Consider the following 8,250-nt stretch of genomic DNA (forward strand, 5'->3'; position numbering starts at 1 on the left):
AAATCAAAGTAATAGACGTATCTATCACCTCCAAAAGTTTCCTTGTGTCCCTTTGTTTCATTTTGTCTTTTCTGGTAAGCACACTTCACGTGAGATCTACTCTCTTAAACTGTTAAGTGCGTAATGCACTATTGTTAACATTGTTAATATAGGCACAATATCAGATGTAGTATGTCCTAGAGCAGATCTCTAGAATTAAACTTGCATAACTGAAATTTTATATCAGTTTAATATCTCTCCATTTCCCCCTTCCAATTGACCTTGGCAGCCACCAAATGGCAACATTTCATTCTTTTTTATGGCTGTGTAGTATTCCATTGTATGTATATACCACATCTTCTTATATCCGTTCATCTATTGATGGACATGTAGGTTGCTTCCATATCTTAGGTATTGTAAATAGTGCTGCTATGAACACGGGGGTGCATGTATCTTTTCAAAGTAGTGTTTTCATTTTCTTCAGATATGTACCCAGAGGTGGGTTTGCTGGATCATATGGAAGCTCTATTTTTAGTTTTTTGAGGAACCTCCTTACTGTTTTCCACAGAGACTGCACCAATTCACATTCCCAACAAAAGGGTACTAGGGTTCTCTTTTCTCCACATCCTTGCCAACGTATGTTATTTGTGGTCTTTTTTATGATAGCCATTCTGACAATCGTGAGGTGATATCCCACTGTGGGTTTTGATTTCCATTTCTCTGATGAGCAATGATGAGCATCTCTTCCATGCCCATTGACATCTGTATGTCTTTTATGGAAAATTGTCTCTTCAGTCTTCTGCTCGTTTTTTAATTGGGCTGTTGTGTTTTTCATATTGAGTTGCTTGAACTGTTTAGATATATTGGATAGTAATGCTTTATTGGTTATATAGCTTGCAAATATTTTCTCTCATTCAGCAGGTTGTCTTGTTGTTTGGTCAGTGGTTTCCTTTGCTGTTCAAAGCTTTTAAGCTTTGTTGAGCTTTGTTATTCAGTTGAGACATCAGTTGAGAAATGTAAAGACTAAAATGAAGTAGGCTAATGTGAAGCCTTGGCAAAAAACATTTTAATACATAAATTCCTTATGAGCATTAAAACGTGTATTCATAATGCATTTCTTAAAATAATTTTAGGAAACACTAAGGAAAAATTCAACAAAATATGTGCAGGACATCATGCTCGATAAAAAAAAATACAAAGCCATGCTGAGAGAAGTTAAAAAGAGCTCAGTAAAATAGCACGTGGAGATGTTTGGGGAGGGGGAGATATTCTGTGTCTTGATTGTCATGTGGTTACGTGGGTGTAAAAACTTGTCAAAGTGTTTTGAAATATATACTTAAAATGGGTGCACTTTATTGTGGGTATGTGATGCCTCAAAATTGCTTTAAAAACTTTCATGATAATAAGTGGTGCTGGGAAACCTGGACAGCTACATGTAAAAGAATGAAATTAGAACACTCCCTAACACTATACACAAAAATAACCTCAAAATGGATTCGAGATCTAAATGTAAGGCCAGACACTATAAAACTCTTAGAGGAAAACATAGGCAGAACACTCTATGACATAAATCACAGCAAGATCCTTTTTGACCCACCTCCTAGAGAAATGGAAATAAAAACAAAAACAAACAAATGGGACCTAATGAAACTTCAAAGCTTTTGCACAGCAAAGGAAAACATAAACAAGATGAAAAGACAACCCTCAGAATGGGAGAAAATATTTGCAAATGAAGCAACTGACAAAGGATTAATCTCCACAATTTACAAGCAGCTCATGCAGCTCAATATCAAGAAAACAAACAACCCAATCCGAAAATGGGCAGAAGACCTAAATAGACATTTCTCCAAAGAAGATATACAGATTGCCAACAAACACATGAAAGGATGCTCAACATCACTAATCATTAGAGAAATGCAAATCAAAACTACAATGAGATATCATCTCACACCAGTCAGAATGGCCATCATCAAAAAATCTAGAAACAATAAATGCTGGAGAGGGTGTGGAGAAAAGGGAACACTCTTGCACTGCTGGTGGGAATGTGAATTGGTACGGCCACTATGGAGAACATTACGGAGGTTCCTTAAAAAACTACAAGTAGAGCTACCATACGACCCAGCAATCCCACTACCGGGCATATACCCTGAGAAATCCATAATTCAAAAAGAGTCATGTACAAAAATGTTCATTGCTGCTCTATTTACAATAGCCAGGACATGGAAGGAACCTAAGTGTCCATCATCGGATGAATGGATAAAGAAGATGTGGCACATATATACAATGGAATATTACACAGCCATAAAAAGTAACGAAATTGAGTTATTTGTAGTGAGGTGGATGGACCTAGAGTCTGTCATACAGAGTGAAGTAAGTCAGAAAGAGAAAAGCAAATACCATATGCTAACACATATATATGGAATCTAAGAAAAAAAAAAAAGTTCATGAAGAACCTAGGGGCAAGATGGGAATAAAGACACAGACCTACTAGAGAATGGACTTGAGGACACGGGGAGGGGGAAGGGTAGGCTGTGACAAAGTGAGAGAGAGGCATGGACATATATACACTACCAAACGTAAAATAGATAGCTAGTGGGAGGCAGCCGCATAGCACAGGGAGATCAGCTCAGTGCTTTGTGTCCACCTAGAGGGTTAGGATAGGGAGGGGGATGCAAGAGGGAGGGGATATGGGGATATATGTATATGTATAGCTGATTCACTTTGTTATACAGTAGAAACTAACACACCATTGTAAAGCAATTATACTCCAATAAAGATGTTTTTAAAAAAAATAGTCCAACAGTTCATGAACTGTTTTCAAATGTTCCACAACTAGGACTCAATTGGCACTTACTAATGTTTTAATTTTGCCAGTGTATTAGGTTAAAATGGTATCTCACTGTAGTTTCAGTTTGCGGTTTTAGGATTGCTAAAGGGATTGATACTTTGTATATTTATAGGCCACTAGTGCTTTTCTGTACACTGGTTGATTAGCTATCATTTATTTGTAACAGTTCTTTGTATATTCTGGGTACCAAACTTTGTCATTTATATATCTTGCTAATATCTTTTCAATTTGTTGCTTGTGTTTTTACTCTTTGTAATTGTTTTTGTTGATATTCCTAATTTAGTAGAGTCTATCATTCCTTTTTGGGAGGATATGCATTCTTTAATTCTTTATAAGCAATGTTCCCATAGCTCAAGTTCATAAAAATGTACTACCATATTATTTACAAAATAGTTAATAATTTAAATGTTGCATTTAAGCATTTAATCGTTTTAGAATTTATTTTTGCATATGCTGTGAGAAAGATTTTAATTTTTCCTTCTGTGGATACCACTTGTCCCAGAAGAACTTGTTGTGTGGTGCATTATTCCCGTACATACCTGCAATGATAGCTCTGCCATATATTAATTGCCTATATATGCATGGTGCTATTTTAAACCTATGATTTTTCATTTGTCCATTTATTTATGCCTTTTTAATTATCCTAAAATAATTAAAATATTATTGATAATAATTAAAATAATTGATAATAATTAAAATAATTTGATGATTAGACGGGGAATTCACGTCACTTTGTACTTCTTTAATATTATCTTGAGTATTCTTTCCTCTTTCTCCACTTAAATTTCTGATTACTTTTGTCAAATTTCATGAAAATATCTTGTGATTTTGCTTAGTGCTGCATTGAATACGTAGGTGATAGTGCAGTATTGGAATGCTTTTAGTATTAGTTTCACTTATTCATGATAATGCCATATAACTTCACTTATTTCACATTTAAAATGCCTTCCTCTGAAATTTAATAAGTTTCTTAATTGCTTATCTTCTAATAGATTTGCGTGTTGTTTTGTATTTTATGTTACTATTTGTAAATGATCTCTCTTTAAAAATCTATTTTTCAACTGTTTGTTGCTAGTATATGGAAATAAACTGACTTTATTTTAATTTTAGTTAACTTACTAAATGTTGTTATAAGTAATGCAATGCTTCTTTAGATTCCTTTGTGTCTTCTAAACTTGCCATCTGTCTATAATCACTTTTTTCCCCTGCTTTTCTCATTCTCACCCTTTTTTCTTGTTCTACAGGCTGGGAATTCAGCACAATGTGGAATAGAAATGGTGGTGGCATTCATTTACTTACCAATTACGTATGACTAGGACAACTACAGGTACTGGATATGTGGTACATGCTATGGTCGTTACAAAGTGGAAGATTAGATCCCATTTTAAGGACGTATTAGCATCCCAGGATATCTGCAAATCATTCTCGCAACTGTTACTGAACGAGGTTCATTTTGCCCTAAGCCAGGGAGCCAAAATGTTGAGACTCTGATGTTTGCAACAAAGAAAGGGTTTATTCTCAAGGCAGCCAAGCAAGAGGATGGGAGAAAAGACCTCAAATCCACCTCCCAAAAGGCAAGGGGCACTGGGTATTTATAGGGTCATGAATGAAGAAGCCGGATGGTCTGACGTATGCGGAGCATGGGGCACTCGGGAAGCTTGGGGAAAGGTTATTGGGAAAAGGTGCACGAACCATCTTTCTGCACAGATGTAACTAAGCTGAAGCCTCTGCATGTTCATAACAGAGGTGCTTACCAGGATCTGAGCATGGAGTCTTTGGTCCTCTGAGGTCAAAATGTCACCAAGCAGACGCTTGTGCAGGCCTAGAAGGAGGGTCGCTGCTTCTCACCAGTCTTAACAAGTTCACCTCAAACTAGACACAGCTGACTCTGGGCCCAGCTGAACTACGTGAAGTTTCCTGGAAAATAACTCAGGCAAACATCTTATTTAGGCTATGTGCCCCTTGGAGGCAAGTCTTAAAACAACCTTAATTAGTGAAGGCAGGTGCAATGGATTTGACTAATCATTACCCACAGTTCCAAACCACCACCTAAAGGATCTCACCTGAGTTCCCTCAAGTATCTGACAAGTCTTGTCAGATGAAGGAAGGTCTGTGCCTGCCCTTTATGCGCAGAGGTGTTTTACAGAAAGACCCACATCACCCCCTAGTGGTCAAAGGGGCACATTTCTCACATGCCCTCTGGTCTCTCAGCGCCTGCACCCCCTTCGTGGTGAGTGGGGAGATGCTGGTTCCACACCGCAAAGCCAGGGCCACCAAGTATCAGAGCAGAACAAGGAAACACGCGGCCATCGATGTGGTGACCTGCTGGGGTACTGCAGAGATTTACTAGTACTTAGTTGCGCAAGTAGTCACTAATCCCATTGATTGGTGTTGTTGATCAGTATAATTAACCTTAACCTCTTGCAGCCACATTCAAGGTGAGTGGGTTCCTCAGGTCTCTGTCCTAAGTTCTCTGCTCTTTTCTTTGTATATTCTATCATCAAGGGATCATATACACTTTCATTCTTCCAATTATGGAAATTGTCCTGAATTTTTACCTTCATCCAGGTCCTTTTTTTTGAGTCCCTGACTTATACATACAACTGCTTTCTGCATATTTCTGGTCAGATTTCTGTCTCAGAGGCACCCCAAATGTGAAGTGAATCATGACCTTCTTTCCACTGGGTCCTCCTAACCATCTGGCTGGTGGTCACAACCATCCCCCCTATATATTGCCTCTTGTGTCTAATCAATTACCCCATCCTTTGATTTTATTTCCTAATTATGTGTTAAATCTCTCATTTCCCCGTATTTTAGCACCACCATCATTGTCCTATAGCTTCATTATCGCCTGGCTGGGCAATGGCATTGGCTGACTCTATTCTCTGCTTCATCCTTTCCACACTGCCCATTGTTGTGGAATGCCAGAATAATTCAAATAACAAAACAAAATAACAAAATAATTCAAAACAAAACAAAACAGTGCACACACACACACACAGCAAGAACAGCAAACAACAATTACTACAGAAGTCAAACACTTAAAACCTCAATGGCAGGGCAAGGAGTATATGAGAACTCTCTGTACCTTCTGCTCAGTTTTGCTGTGAACCTGAAACTGTTCTAAAAAATTGTCTGTAAGAAAACCTCAATGGCTCCTACTCAATTTTATGTTAAATTCCACATCATATATGTTGAGGTTCCTCAGTAATAACTTAGACTAAAATCTTTCTAAGGATATTTTCAAACATCTTTTGCCCCCTGTGTAATGAGGAGAAAGTAATGTTTCTGGTAAAAGGACACACAAATCTTGGTGTAAAGCATATAAGAATAATTTTTAGTGTTTTCGCTCATACCTTTCCCAAAGGGAGGATAAATTGATCGTCACCAGCAGGCAATTAGTCAATAGTCCATTTGTGTTAAAAAAACAAAAGAATCTTAATTGATTTTTTAAAAATGGAACCAGGGAGAGAATTACAGATAAAAAAAACAGTAAGATATTTAGACACTATTTGAAATTGACCCTTGATCACTGAAAAGTGTCCAATTGCTTTGCTTTCCGTGTTGCAGAATGGAAACCCAGGGAAGCAGCCAATCAAATGATCACCTTCAGACACCTAATGCATATTATATACTGCAGCAATTGTGTTGAGAGTCTTGTAAACCAGTTCCAGAAATGATTTTTGTGAGATGTTGAATTTCAATGCCAGTTGACTCACAACCTTGCCAATCTCTTATGTGTAAAGTAGGGTATTGAGTAAGAAATGGACATTCAGAATGGTGATCTCCAAGGATATGGAAGACTTAAAGGCTCTTGACTCCCTCAAAGCCTCTGAAATTCTCTCCATGGCCTCTCTATTACTGGAGAACACTGTGCCTCTGTTGTGTGTGTGTGTGTGTGCGTGTGTGTGTGTTGGGGGGAGGGGGAGATAAGAGTCTATCTCTTACTCCATCCGTCACTGGCTCTCAGAGGCTGACTTGGTTTCAAATACAACATAGCCCAGAGAGTAGAATATAGACTCAGAGCACGAAGACAAAGCATTACACTTAAAAAACTTCCCACTTGTATCACGAAAAATTTGGAGGTAATGTAGGATTTTATTTTCATGGTCCTATTTCAAGGAGGACAGGACACAAATTTGGACTGGATTATATTCAGTACTACTATAATAGTAGTAGTACTACTACTATCATGTTCAGAATATACCATACTCCCCTAAAATAACCCATGTGAGCAGCAGGCTGACCTTGATAGTCAGCTGGATTGGAAAAGGTAAGTTCGGACGCAGCATCCATCCAGTTTGGACGCAGCATCCGTCCATGCTAACTGACATCGGAATATGATCCTCTTACGCTTAATGTAGAGGAAGGAAATAAATGACAGCTTGAGATAGAGATGTTATCACTTTAACTGTGTTTCATGCCAGAGCATAAAATGCTCTTATCTGTTCCTTGCTGTTGGTGAAGGAAGCAGTGAGGTATTTAAAAAATATTTTACTAGTTCTCTAGGCTGGAAATGCTGACACAGCAGGGGGCTGCTACTAAAATAGGTCCCTGGTTTCAGTGGAAATGAACAAAGTCTGAGGGCAGGTGACTGAACTTATGTGGGGTATTTAATCACAGTAACAAATGGACGTGGTCATCATGTAGATATAAAGTGGCAGCATGTCCATTGCTGAGTTGGTTCCCATTTTTTCTGTTCAGTTCCACCTGGTCAGGGACAAGGTCTTATCTTCATGTCTTCATTTTCACACTTGGTGTCTAAGCACCCGCTCCCTGGTTCTCACTATATAATGTCCTTCATCCTGCTCTTTCACAAACTGTAATCCCTTCAGTTATTTCTTTTATTTTTCTCTCCTTTTTGGTCTCATATACATAGGATTTGATTAGTCTTAACCCTTGGCTCATAACACACAGGCATTGTTTATTGATGCATGTTATTTATTTATTTAAAAATATAGTGGGAGGGGCTTCCCTGGTGGCGCAGTGGTTGGGAGTCCGCCTGCCGATGCAGGGGACACGTGTTCGTGTCCTGGTCCGGGAAGATCCCACATGCCGCAGAGCGGCTGGGCCCGTGAGGCATGGCCGTTAAGCCTGCGTGTCCGGAGCCTGTGCCCCGCAACGGGAGAGGCCACAGCAGTGAGAAGCCCGCGTACCGCCAAAAAAAAAAAAAAAAAAAAAAAAAAAAAAATATATATATATATATATATATATATATATATATATATAGTGGGTAATTATGAAACATCTGCCCCACTCATCCAATGATATGCAAGGTAGACCTTGACAATATTTAAATATTTAAACTATGTGGTTTACCCCCATCCCATCTCCTGCCACTCCCCATCCGAGTCCCATATTAAACATCATCCTGAACTTGGGTCATCACGCTCCCTCGCCACTGTGTGTTGGTAAACGTTGGA

Source organism: Delphinapterus leucas, chromosome 9 (assembly GCF_059928025.1).
Source record: "Delphinapterus leucas isolate spDelLeu-1000000601 "Yukka" chromosome 9, BTC_Dleu_Yukka2, whole genome shotgun sequence".
In the NCBI taxonomy this organism is placed as follows: Eukaryota; Metazoa; Chordata; class Mammalia; order Artiodactyla; family Monodontidae; genus Delphinapterus; species Delphinapterus leucas.